Here is a 12,522-nt window from a genome sequence, read left to right on the forward strand (position 1 = left end):
CCCCCACGGCCCCGGGCGCCGGCCGCCTGCTGCAGCCCATCCGCGCCACCGTGCCCTTCCAGCTGCTGCACGGGGTGCCCAGCCCCCCGGCCCCCGACCTCCCGAGGCCACACGGCCGACCCCGGCGCCGGAGCGGTTCCCCGGAGCCCCGAGGTAAGGGGGGGCCCTGGGAGAGAGGGAGGTGGGGCGGCCCCCCTCTCTGTAAACCAGCTGCTCCAGAAACTGCCGCCCCCGTTCTACCCCCCCAACACCCCCAGTCCGGAATGAATGAATGAACGAAAGCCCCGTGGCCGCCTGGAGGAGGAGGACGGCACCCCCACCCCCACCCTGGCCTGGCTCTCTGGCAGCAGCGGGCTCTCATCCCAGCGCAGACGCTGACATCACTCCGGGCAGCCCTCTCTGCCCCCCGCCTTCCGGGCCTCCTGGGGCCCGGAAATGAGGGGGCGCAGGGCGACCCGTGTTTGGGCTCCACCCGGCCCCGGGGCTGCCGCCCAAGTGAACCAGGGTTCTGGGGATCTCCCTGTGCCCCGCAGCACTGGAGTGGAGAATGGCAGACCTCAGACTGGGCAGGACTGACCAGCACTGGGGGTGATGGGAGCCGGGGTGCGGTGCTGGGGGTACTGGGGGGGGCAGGCGCCTCCTTCCTGCTGGCACTTCTCTCTGGGGGCTCCCGCAAGTGGCTGCCAAAAAGCGGAACCAATACTTCCTGGCACTTCCATTGCTCCCGCAGGGCTCCGTCTGGGGTTTTTTGGGCATCAACTCCAACCCGCTTCCTTCTCCTCCCCCTTTGACAGATGAGGAAACTGAGGCTGACCCTGGCCAGGGTCGCACAGCGAGGATTTGAATCCAGTACCTCCCAACTGCGGCACCAACACTGTAGCCTCTGTGGGCCAGGCACCCCATACCTGAGTTAGGGAGTACAGTCTGACTTTGTCAGAGCCTTCTGGGGGCGGCATCTCCCCATCCTGAGCAGCTCCGTCACAGGGTACCCCCAGCCCCTTTTATCTTCCCCTTCTGTCTGTAGAGATCTGGCAGCCCCCCTTGACCTCTTAGAGGAAGGGGTGGAGGGTGGCCCCCCGCCTCACCGCAGAGTTTGTCGTGAGAGACTCTCTCTTCTCCCACTGAGACTGCAGTCCCTTTACTGCCCTTTGCCACCGGACTCCTGCTGTGGCCATGGCATCTCCCTCATTAGCCTGTGGCTGTGCCATCTCCCCTGTTAGTCTGGGGGCTCTTGCTGTGGCTGTGCCATCTCCCCCATTAGCCCGGGGCTCCCAGGGCAGGCAGGGACAGTCTTTCTTCTCCTTGTTCTCCCGGCCTCTAGTGCAGGGCTGAGGAAGCTCTGGAGGGCCTGGGGGAGGCTCACTGCCTTGGCTTGGGATGCTGTTCGGATGTTGGGGGCAGGAGGCCTGCCTGGAAGAGACATGTGGATCTCCCCACTCTGGGCAGTGGAGGCCGAGGACGTGATAAGCGAGGGTCGCATCGTGGCTCCAGCCTGATGGTCAGATGGGCCCGCGGCCAGTGACCGCGGCAGAAAGGCGTGAATGCCTGGAGCTCTGTGTCCTGGCTCGGCCTTCTGCTGAAGTCGATGCCCAGAACCGCCGAGGCAGCCTCGCTTTGCCAGCCCAGCCGCTCGTGGCCCGGCGGCCCTGCCAGTCTCGCTCTTTGGACAGTGAGGCAGATTTGCTCTCTTCCCCTAGAAGGACTGGCGCTCCCCCAGAGACTTCCGGGTGTCCTCAGGGACAGAGGAGGCCCCGGGGTGCAGGAGCCGGAGCTCAGGGTCCTGCTGTGGCCAAGACAGCATCGTGGGGTTTGGCGCGGGGGGGGGGGGGGCAAGGGTTTGCCACCTGTGGAGGCTGACCCCCTGGCAAGGCCCAGCCCCCGGCTTTAGCGGCACGCACTCCTCTTTTCTTTTTGGAGCTTCCTGTCTCTGGGTCGAGGGTCGAGTCCAGAATGGAAGGACTTCAAGGGCCTTTGAGGCTTTGGGGCTTGCCCGGGGTCACACAGCGCAGGAGTGACCAAGGCCGGTGTAGGACGCTGGAGAGCCCAGGATCCTCTCCCACACTTGTGAAGCCCCCTGGAAAAGCTGTGACTGAGAAACAGGCCAGCGTCCACTCCTGGGACCCAGAAGCAGCAGAACCGCACGTGCTCTGGGCAGGGGGGAGCCCATGCCTGCTTTTTGGGGTGCCCCGAAATGTTGTGCTGGCTGTAGGTGAGGGCTTTTTGGGGTGTTGACCACCCAGCCCACCCCCTGCTTGGCAGAGAAGCCTGGCGTGAGGTCGTCTCCTTGGTCTCTGTGGGCATTTCCTGAAGGCTGCCAGTGTCAGGCCCGGTGGGTAGCTTACCAGTGAGACTACATGTCCCACCATCAGCGGTTCTCATTGCCAGGAGAAACACCAGCTGGCAGACGCCACCGAGGGAGCAGAGGGGCCCCCCTGTGCCTCTGCTTGACTTCTGAGCCATGCTACCGTGCCCATTGACGGTGCCCCTTTCTCAGGGCTGCCCCCTGAGACCTTTCCCTTAGAGCTGGCTCCCCAAGAGATGGAGAGGGACAGAGTAAAGCCCCCGAGGCCACCTGCAGGTGTCAAACCATCTCTCCAGAGGGCTTGCTTTGTCTTTGTGATGGGGAAAGCAGGGCCGAGCTGGGCAGGCCTTCTGGGCTTCCTCTGTTGGAACCCAGAGAGCTGGCAAAGGAAGGGGCGCGTCGGGGGCACCCTGGTGCCAAGGCCATTCTGGGCTCATGCATTGCCCTGCTTGCGCAGCGGCATTCGAGGTGCTCTCTGTGCCACGCTTCCTCGTTTAGCTGCCTCATCGCAGGGACCGATCTGGGGCACCCCCTCCTGCGAGGGAAGACGGGCTCTTGAAATCCCGGCCCCACCATCCAGCAGGGATCCCTGGTGGGAGGCGCAGGGCCCGGCGAGGGAGTGGGGACAGCGTGCCGGCCCTCAATCTCTGATCTTCGAGGAGGGACGGGCTCCGCTGGGCTGGGCCCCTCACCTGCCGCCTCCCCGGCTTCCGCTTCCTTCTCTAAACTGAAGGGACAGTGCTGAGGTCTCACACTCCAGGGCCAACTACGGGACCCACTCGGCCACATGGCAGGATTTTATGAGGCCACCGAATGTGCTCGAGACAGGACGATGGCCAAAGCTTTGGCCCTGGCCGGGCTGGGAACAAGACATCGATGGGGAGGCAGACGCCGAGGGCCTGGGGGAGACTCGCTGCCCCTAAATGAGGGATGTTGGCGGCAGCGACTTCAGATGCCCCCGAGGGAATGACCCTCAGACTGCCTGCTCCGGCCCCTCAGGGAGCTCCCCAGGGCAGAGGATTCAGGTGCATAAGTGAGACCTCAGGCTCCAGAGGAGGGAGAAGTCCTGGCCCAGAGGGGAGGTCCTAGCAGGTTCCGAGCAGCTTCTGACCCTCCTGGCTTTGCCAGATAGCACGATTTTGTGGAAGAGGCGACTCAGGCTCAGTGCAGAGGAGCCACCGGCCTGGTCCTTAGACCTTGGCTTGGTGTAGGAGGCGAGATTTGAACCTGGGTCTTTTGACTCTGGGCCTGTCACCCTATCCTCTCTGCCAGCCCTGGGTCTATGCTGATGAAAGCACCTGCCAAGAAGGGTCTTGTGCCATCCTGTAAGGCTGGGCTTTCCTCCCTGACACCCAGGCCGGTCTGGGAGGATCATCGAATGAAACATCATCTTTGTCCGGCACTTGTGCTGGCCTCCTGCCTGGGACCCCGGACCGCGCTATCCATGGGCTTCTCTGGCCAAAGATCCGCCTGGCTCAGCCTTTTCCAGCAGGTGCCCAGGACGCCTCCCCTGTGGGGCTCTGCCCGAGCAGGGACGGTACCTGCGTTCTAGAGCACGATGGCTCTGAGAGACCTAGAACTCCGACGGGCCATGAAAGCCTCCTGCCCCAGCGGAGGGCTTTGGGGTTCCTTTCTCCGTGGGGAGCATCTGGTCTGGCCGCAGCACCTTCGGTCCCGAAGTCCCTCTCCTCCTGGAAGGGCTGGTGGCAGGAGCTGGCGTGGGGCGGCCTTTCTCTCTTTCCAAGCTTTGGCCTGGGTCAGCTGCCGGCCCCTTCCCTGGACGCCATCCCGTGCAGGGGGCAGCAGAGAGAGGCCCGCCATTGTGGAGGCTGTTGCCCCAGGTCTGGGTTCTCCTCGATTTAGCCCCCAAGGAGTGCAGCCTCGGACATGCTCCCAGCCTCCAGCTGGCCCAGCGTCTGAGCGGAGGGACTGAGCCAGCTTGGGAGGACGAGGTCGTCTGTGTGCGCCTGGGACAAGCCTGGGACAAGCGGGGAAGAACATCTCAGCGGCCTCTCGTGTCCCCGAAGCTCCCGCCCATTGGCCCGCCTGGCACCCTGCTGGCACTGCCGCGGGACTAGAGGAGAATCACGGGGAGAGCCGTTGGGGGCGGAACCGGAGTGGCCCCGGAGCGGCTGCCAACGTTCTCCGCAATCGGCCGCCCGAAGCGCCTTTCAGAGTATTCGGAGGTGGTTCTGGAGCGCCTGCCCCGTCCTGGGGTTCCGGGTTGGCCCGCGGGGGAGGAAGCCCGGCCCGGAAGCTCTCGCCTGGTCCTGGTCGGACTTCACAGCCCGGCAGGAGGGCGGTCTTTGCACAGTTAGAGGGGCCGCTGCGCTGCCTGTTTGGGGGCGAGAAGGGAAGCGTCTCCCCCCCCCCCCCCCGCACATGTCACCCCTCAGCCCTTCCTCCCGGAAGGACTAGAGAATGGCGCCAGGCTGGAGCGGTCACCTGGGCATCTCTCCTGGTGGGGCTGCCCTAAAAGGGAGGCTAGAAAAGCCTGGCCCGAGGCCGAGGCGGGGAGGCCTGCGGGTGTCCGGCTGTCCCGAAAAGGAGAGGAGAGGAGGCCTGAGGGCAGGGCGGGCCTCTTCTTCAGTGCTGGCATAGTGTCCAGCCTGTGGCCCTCCATGGGACTCCCTGAGGCCTTCCCACAGCCTTTCCCAGGCCGGACAAGGGAGGGGAAGTGACTGGCCCAGGGTCACCCAGCCAGAAGCGTCTGAGGCCAGCTCTGAGGCCCGGCCCTCCCCTCCCTCTGTGGCACCTCCGGGGGCTGCCCGTCTTGGCTCCTCTCTGAGGCTCTGGTACCCGAGCGCCCCAGCCTTTGTCCGGGGAGCCACAATGGACTTGGGGTTACTTACCCGAGAGGGGTCTGGCGGGTGGGGGGGCTCAGAATGGCCCCCCACTCGCGCTGGGCAGGCATGCAGTGAGGACGTCCCGCTGGACAATTGGCCTGTGAGACCGGTGCTGGTGCCGGTGCCAGGCCCACAGCTGTGTGGGTCAGAAGGACCAGGCACGGGCCATCCCGCCCAGGCTTTGGCTCTTCGTCCGGCCCCCTGGCCATCTCGGCTGCTTGTTCACACGCGGCCCAGATCCTGGGGATGCCGTCCAGCCGCTTCTTCCTTTCCAAGGCAGAGGAGGGGAGGGCCGGCAGTGGGGCGCCCCGCTAGGATGGGTCTGAGGCCAGCCTGGAGCCTGGGACCCCCCACCTCTGGGTCCCCCCAGCCCCCTCCCTGAGTCACTCCCCTGAGCCTCTTCCCGACAGTCCTCTGGAAGGAGCTGGACTTTGCTACTTGCCCCCGCTGGGCCCCTCAGACGTGTCCAGATGGTCCGAGACCTCCGGGGCTGGCCCACACTCCCCTCCTGTCTGGGGTGTCTCACAGTGCTGCTGTCCCCAGATTGGTTTGGGGGCCATCAGGAGGGGGCAGCCCGGCTGTCCCTGTTCCCCAAGCAGTGCCTCTTGGGGGTGTCGGGGCTGCCGAGCCCCCTCCTTGCTGCCCCGCTGCTTCCTGGCCTCCAATAGCGAGTTGATGGTGCTTTTCCCTGCGAGGCTTGGCAGGACCTGGAGCATCTGGCGCCGAGCACACGCCAGGGCCCGGTTGCCCCGGACAGCTCCCCCCGCCCCCGAGGCCAGAGCTTCTGCGACTCTCATTCCCCAAGTTGGGAGGCGTCAGATGGACCTTCCCAGCGGTCAAGGCCTCCCAAGGCCACGTGGGCGTCCGTTGCTGGCCCCGGGGGGTCTGGGCTGACCTGCTTAATCCTCAGCCGGCAGCAGGACTTCTGCAACTGCTTAGATGCTCCCGTGGAGTGGGAGAGTCACGGAGCCATCATCCAGGACAGTGTCCTCCGTCCTTCCGATACGGCTGGAGGCAAAAGGCCGGCACCCCCTAGGTGGGATGGATCCAGGGGCCCCCGGACGGTCGCTTGAGCCCCGCTGGCCGGCCCTTCCTGCCTCAGAGCCAGCCTCGCTTCTAAGTCCAGAAAGAAGTCCCCGAGGCCCCCCGCAGCACCTCAGGTCATTGTCCGCATGCTGATGGATGCACTTTGGAGTCTGGAAACAGCGGAGGCCGCTGCGCCTCAGGAGACAGCCGGGAGGGACCTGCCTGACACGGGTTGTCAGGAGTGTCCGGGGGCTTCTCGGATCGGCCTGTGGGGAATGGGACGCTGGGGAGGCTCCTGCCCTGGTCGGAGGCGGCCATGTGCCTGGAGCTGTCATCAGGGCCAGTCATGGCCAGGGCGACCTCGGCGCAGCCATACCGTTGGCCTCCCCGTCTGCCCCCCCCATTCCCTCCCCCTCCACTGTGCACATCTCCCCACAGTCCGGTTACTCCACTTCCTCTCTCAATCCCCCCTCCCCCCACGTGAGAGCCTCCTCTGGTCTCCCAGGAAGGCTGGAGCCGTGGTGCCCCCTCATCTTGTGTCTCTCGGGTGTCCCCCAAGGCCAGCCCCTCCAGCTGTGGGCTGTCACCCTCGGCCATACCCGCCATCCATCTCTTATTCCTGGCTGCACGTAGAGGCAGCCTCTGGGCATCCCGGCCAGGGGTCAGCGGGTGTCCGGACCCCAGAATGTCCAGATGATGGTCTCATCTTTCCCCCAAGCCCTCCAGATGGCAGCTTCCATCCAGGCCTCCGGCTCCCGAGCTTCCCATCCTCCTGGGCTCCTCGGTCCCCTCCCCTCTCCCCCCCCCATCAGAATCTCAATGGTGCTGGGCCTGGGCTGTCCGTTGGCCCTGCAGAGATGGTCCCCGCATTTGCCACGCATCCTTCCTGCCAAGCAGGTCCAGGCATCCCGAGGGCCAAGGGTGGCCGGGCTATTGGGCAGGCAGCCATGAGGAGGGAGGGCATCTGAGGGCAAAGGCCCAGGGGCAGGAGGTTGGGGAGGAAGGGAAGCAAGAAGGCCGGCCGGACCTGGCCTCAGAGTCTGGGGAAGGAAGGGAAGGAAGAAGAGGAGTCGTAGGGGAGGATCAAGACGTGCTTAACTCCAAGGGGAAAAGAGATGCTCTTTGTGGGAAAATCTCCTCCTTTAACCCTCACCTTCTGTCTTAGAGTCGAGAGTGTCAGAGGCAGAAGAGAGGGAGGCCTGGGCAGGGGGTAAGTGACCTGCCCAGGTTCACCCAGCCAGATTGGTGCTGAGGCAGGGAGTGGCATGGCCTTAAGGCCCGCTGATGTCTGCCCTCACTGGTCCAGAATTAGCCGCTTCCAAAGGGGGTGATGAGGGAGGGAGGAAGGTGAACTGCTCATGGGTCGGCCCCCCCATGGGGGTGTTTCTCGGTGTATCTGGTGCCCCCCCAGATCTGCTGCATGGAAGACCCCAGCCAATGGCCCAGGAGGGTGACCTCATGGATGTCCGCACAGCCTGAGGATCTCGGGGCTTGACGTGTTCATGGAGGCCCATCTCTCTGAAGAGCTCTGGGGCAGAGCGGCCTGGTGGGGGCCGTGGAGCCTGAGGGTGAATGCCGTGCCACCTCTGGTCTGGAGGCTGCCACCCAGCTCCTCAGCACCTAACCCAAACTCCTCAGACCTGGGGCTCGCGTTGCAGATGGCTTTGGGCCTCCTCTTGTTTGGGCAGTGCTGTGGCCGCTCGTTCCTCCCTCTCTCCCTGCTCCGTCTCATTTGTGTCCAGTCACATGGCATCTTCTCACAGAGAGCCTAGTAAATGCCTCGGGGCCGGTGTAGCTGGGCACCCCGAAGGGCTTCGGGGAGGCCCTCCCTGGGGAGAGCCAGACCAGATTTCTGCACGCCCTTCCCTACGTTTCCTCCCTGGTGGCTGTTGCAATGGCACAGTCTGGGTTTCCTTCCTCCAACAGTTCTGAAGGTGGAGCTGTTTTACCTGGCCTTTGGGTCTCTGCGCTGTGTTTCTATCCTGGCTGCTGGGCAGCGAGCCGCCGTCTGAGGGGGCTTCTGGGCCAGCAGGAACCCGGAATGAGGTGATTTCATAATTAGAGAAGCGTTTCGGTGGCTCGATTCACAACTAGACTCAACTCTCATCACAACCGCAATCATGAAACGGTTTGCTGAAGATACAGATCGTGCACGGCCACGGTCACTGATGGGCTCTAGTGCCTGTTTGGGGGTGAGGAGGCTGGAGCTACCCCAAATGGAAGGCCGTCAAGTCTAGCTTCCTCAGTGGCTGCGTCGTGTGGACAGGAAGGAGGAGAGACGATTCTCAGGGGTCTCCTTGCCGTGTCCCAAGGAAGCCAACAATGTAAATGAAATGAAGCGCCCCCTGCCGAACAAACCACTCAGATTCACATTCACAGCATAAGAAAGAGCTCAAAGAACCTGATCCAAAAAGAAACAGATCGCTCTGCTGAAGTCCCAAAGAAGAGTCCTCGGGCCTGAGGGATCTCCAGCCTTGGCAGCAAGTTTCTCTGATAAAGGTCCCATTTGTCAACCATTCAAAGAATATTCATGCTGGGATTATACAAACTGTTCATGAAATAGGAAAAGGAAAAGAAGGGATCCCACAAAAGTCTTTCTGTGATACAAATATGAACTAGATTCAGGGGGAGAAAAAAAGAGCCGACTCTAGAGCAATCCTCCAGTGGCCTCTGCAGAGTTCCTCTTGTTGCTTAACCAAATGCAATACGGATCTTCATTTAAAAAACGACAGACACAAATATGTCAGGAAGCAGGAACACGTGGACTTTTCCTTCAAGTCATGGCGGATAGTTTTTAATTTAAAACCCAAAGCCCACGTTCTGTGTGATGAGGGCCACTGAGAAGCCTTTCCAGTAAGATCAGGGCTAAAGCCATCATCACCACAACCATTGGATGTAATACGGGAAATGGTAGCTTTAGCAAGAAGACGAGAGCAATAAATTTGAGAGAATCAATAAGTAAAGCAGAAACAACAATTCGTTTTTGCAGATCAAGTGGTGACTTCCTTGTACTACCCCGATGCAAGCCCCAAATTCATTAAACACTAACTTCTGCCAAGTCGCAGAATAGAAGGTAAATCCACTTAAGGATTTTCTACTTCATTTTCCCAGTAAAACCCAGCAGTAAGACATTGAAAGAGAAATTCCATTCAAATCCGTGGGAATCTGCCTACCATACACAGGAATTATAAGGCTGCAACTACACAAAGATTGTTTGCAGAAATAAAAGCAGGCCTAAATCATTTTAGAGATGTCATTCGTGGTTGGGATGAGCCGCCGTCATACAATGGCAGTGCCACCTGGCCAGCAGGTGTATTCGGTGGAATGCCAATCACACTGCCCATGGATTACTTTCTAGAAGTAGGAATAAAGGGGAAATTCATCCAGATGAAAGGTCAAGAATCTCAAGGAATATCCTAAAAGAATAGTGAGGGAGGGAAGGGCCTTGGTAGGACCAGCCTGCGCTGGAAGACAAGGATTGCCAAAATCACTTCGTGTTTGTTAAAAAATAGTTAAATGGGCGGAACGGCCTATGGACATAGTAGCTCCTTGGCCAACAACTGCCCAGGGAAGTGCCCCCCCCCCATCCCGTCTGCCAGACTAGATTGAGACCAGCCGCACCATCGAGCGCCTTCTGCCCAGATGCCTTCCAAATGGATGACTGACAGACACGGAACTTCCTAAACAAGCTCTAGCGGCCAGGAAGAAGCGTCTGTCTGGTCTATGGCGAAGGCGAGAGCTCGTGATCAGACACAAGACGGAGATAGTCCCCGAAGAGAAGATGCAGCTTCAGTTCCATAAAATGAAAACCTGTTTGCAGCTCAGATCAGAAGGGAACGAGCAGCTGCTGGGTGGTGGGGAAACGAAGGCCGATTTCCCTGAAGAATGTCTCGTTTTCAGAATAGAGAAGAAACCGATTAAAATGTGTAAGAATCCAAGTCACTGTTTCATTAATGGGATTAAAAGTTCTCAGAACTGCTCACAAGAATGTTCCCAGCAGAGATGTTTACATCGAGTTGTTTCCATCTCAGACCTGTGACATGGTGGAGCCGATAGAAAGGAAGATGGCGGAGCCTGGCGCAGGCGGCCTGGAAAGTGCGAGTGGATCCTGGGAGCAGCTTGTGGCAGGCAGCGGTTCAGGGACTTGCTCACAGCTGTGTAGCCCGTCGGTGGGCAAGGCAGGCTTTGACTGCGGCTCCTGCCCTCTCATCTGTCCATCGAGGCATCGGGCAGGCTCTGGCTGGAGGGCTCAAGAAGTCTGCCGGCCGGAGGGACCAGTTAGGAGTCGAGGAGATGGTGAGAATGAGTGCTGCCTGCCTGCTGCCTGGGGCGATGGGCTCAGTGGGCTGCCCTGGGAGGTGCCCGGGGGTGCCAAGGAGATGGAGAAGAGCACCTCTTCAGTGAAGCTGCTGACGTTTGGTTTCCTGATGAGGCAAGCAGGAGTCAGGCTGTCTGATCTGTGTGCTCACACAGGGCATGGGGTTCAAGGCCAAGGGGCCAGAGAAGGGCAGTGGGAAGGAGGACAGGTCTGGAGGGCCTGGGCAGGACAGTGGCTGGCTGGGGATGGCAGCCCTGCTCCCTGCCTCCCTGCCTGTCTGTGTTCCTCGGCGTCCCAAGCGGTGAACTTGGTGGCTTTCCAGTTGTTATGTCCATAGCCTTGGTTCCGGGGATAAAGGAGCTCTGGGTGAGGGTCAGGAGACTGGCCAAGGGGGAGTCTGGCCTCAGGCCCTGGTGGTGTGCCCCAGGCCTTCGGGATAGTCTTGTGGAGGTGCCTATTGTCTTCTTCCCGGGCTGCTTCAGGAGGGAGGGCGCTCTCTCCCCTGGGGACGGCTTGAACCCGTTCTGCTGCTCTTCCTTGCCCTGGCCAAGGATGGCATCCTTTGAGTTCACCTGGACTCCTCCTTTTTCGAGGCGGGCACGCTTGGTGTGTCCTGGGAATGTGGGGAGAACACGGTCACCCCAGCCTGGGAGTGGGAGCACTTGACCCTGAGCCCCATGGCAGCCATGTACCCGCCCTGGGCGTGTGCCGAGGGTTCCAGGGTCCTGCCAGCCCTTTGCTTCTCTGTGACAGAATGACAAAGCAACCCTAAAGTCCAAAGCCCCAAGGGTCAGCGAGGCTGGGGATGGGGCTCCCTTCCTAGGGCCGCAGAGACTGCTGGACTTATTCAAAACTCTTTTCTGTGGCCTATGGCTGCTTTGGGGGAGCCCGCTTCAGGGATGCCTGGACTCCCTGTCTTGGTGTGGCTCCTCTCTAGGGGACGATCTGTCGGGCCTCCGGCTTCAGAAGGGTCCATCCCTGGAGGGCAGGCAGGAGGGGGCCGCCCTGCTCCTGTTGTCACTGATTCACCCCTGCGGAGACTTGGAGGGGGCCTCGGCCTCTGCATCTCCCCGTGTTGAGCCCTCCGGCCTGGGTCTGCTTGCTCTGTGAGGAAGGTCCGAGGGGGAGCAGGGGGAACGGTTCCTTTGGGAATCCCCCTGTGGGCAGACGGGGGAGAGAGAGGGGCAGGGTGTTTTTTGGGGGGTCCCTGGGTGGGGGCTGGGCACCGTTGCCGCCTCCTGGCTGGTTCTTCTTTGGGTGGCTCCTGCCAAAGGCTTCCTCTGAACCTGGCCCTGAGTGCTTCACTCTCTGCTTCTCCCAGATGGTGCTGGCCAACAGCTCCTTTCTGACCCACTTTGCTTCATCCCTCTTCGCCCCTGCTGGACGCCATCCCCGGCTTCCCCAGGCCCCTCCGAGGCCGTCGACTGTGTGTCTTCTTTGACACGACTGTCCCCAGATAGAGGGCTGTGGAGTGGGCCAGCTCGAGGCCAGGCTTTCTGGTCCCCCGCGGGCTGAAGGCCCACATTTCTGAGGACTTCTCTACTTTTTACCCCCAATCTTCTGAAGTCGGCCTGATGGCTTCAGGAAGGTCCCATCTCACACAGACCCCCAAGGCCTGGGATTCGAGTTTGTACGTCAGTCATCGAAAGGTCTAGGATGTTGGCGAGTGGCATCTGGATGGCCATCCTTCGGCCAGGAGCCACCGCTCTTGGCCGGCCATCTGTGGCTCTGCTGGCTTGGCTTCTCTTTGGGCATCATTGCCCCTTTTTAGGCAGCAGAGACTGGCCTGGGTCGTACCCTGGCATCCGGCACTGCCTGGCCCCTCGTCGGCCCTTCCTAAACGTGGACGGAATCGACCCAAAGGGAGGGAACGGCACCCTGGGTGGGGTCTGGCCACCCCCTCCTTGTCTCATCTTGGAGGAGTCAGAGCAGCCAGAGGGAGAAGATGCGGGTCCTGATTCTCGGGGTGCCTTGGGCTGTCCCTTAGCCCAGAGGAGGAAGGTCACCCCTCAAGTCCCTTCAGCTTCTGG

The 12,522-nt window shown here is 61.3% G+C and overlaps 1 protein-coding gene across 1 annotated transcript in view; it reads left to right on the forward strand.

The window, feature by feature from the left end:
• Positions 1–6: 6 nt before the first annotated feature.
• The window catches only part of GLCCI1 (glucocorticoid induced 1), a 36,048-nt gene continuing 23,532 nt past the window's right edge, over positions 7–12,522 (forward strand). The window contains exon 1 of the mRNA XM_044677399.1: positions 7–153. The gene's annotated coding sequence lies outside the window, so the exon portion shown is untranslated. The remainder of the gene's footprint in view (positions 154–12,522) is intronic.

This window comes from Gracilinanus agilis, chromosome 5 (assembly GCF_016433145.1).
Source record: "Gracilinanus agilis isolate LMUSP501 chromosome 5, AgileGrace, whole genome shotgun sequence".
Taxonomy (NCBI): domain Eukaryota; kingdom Metazoa; phylum Chordata; class Mammalia; order Didelphimorphia; family Didelphidae; genus Gracilinanus; species Gracilinanus agilis.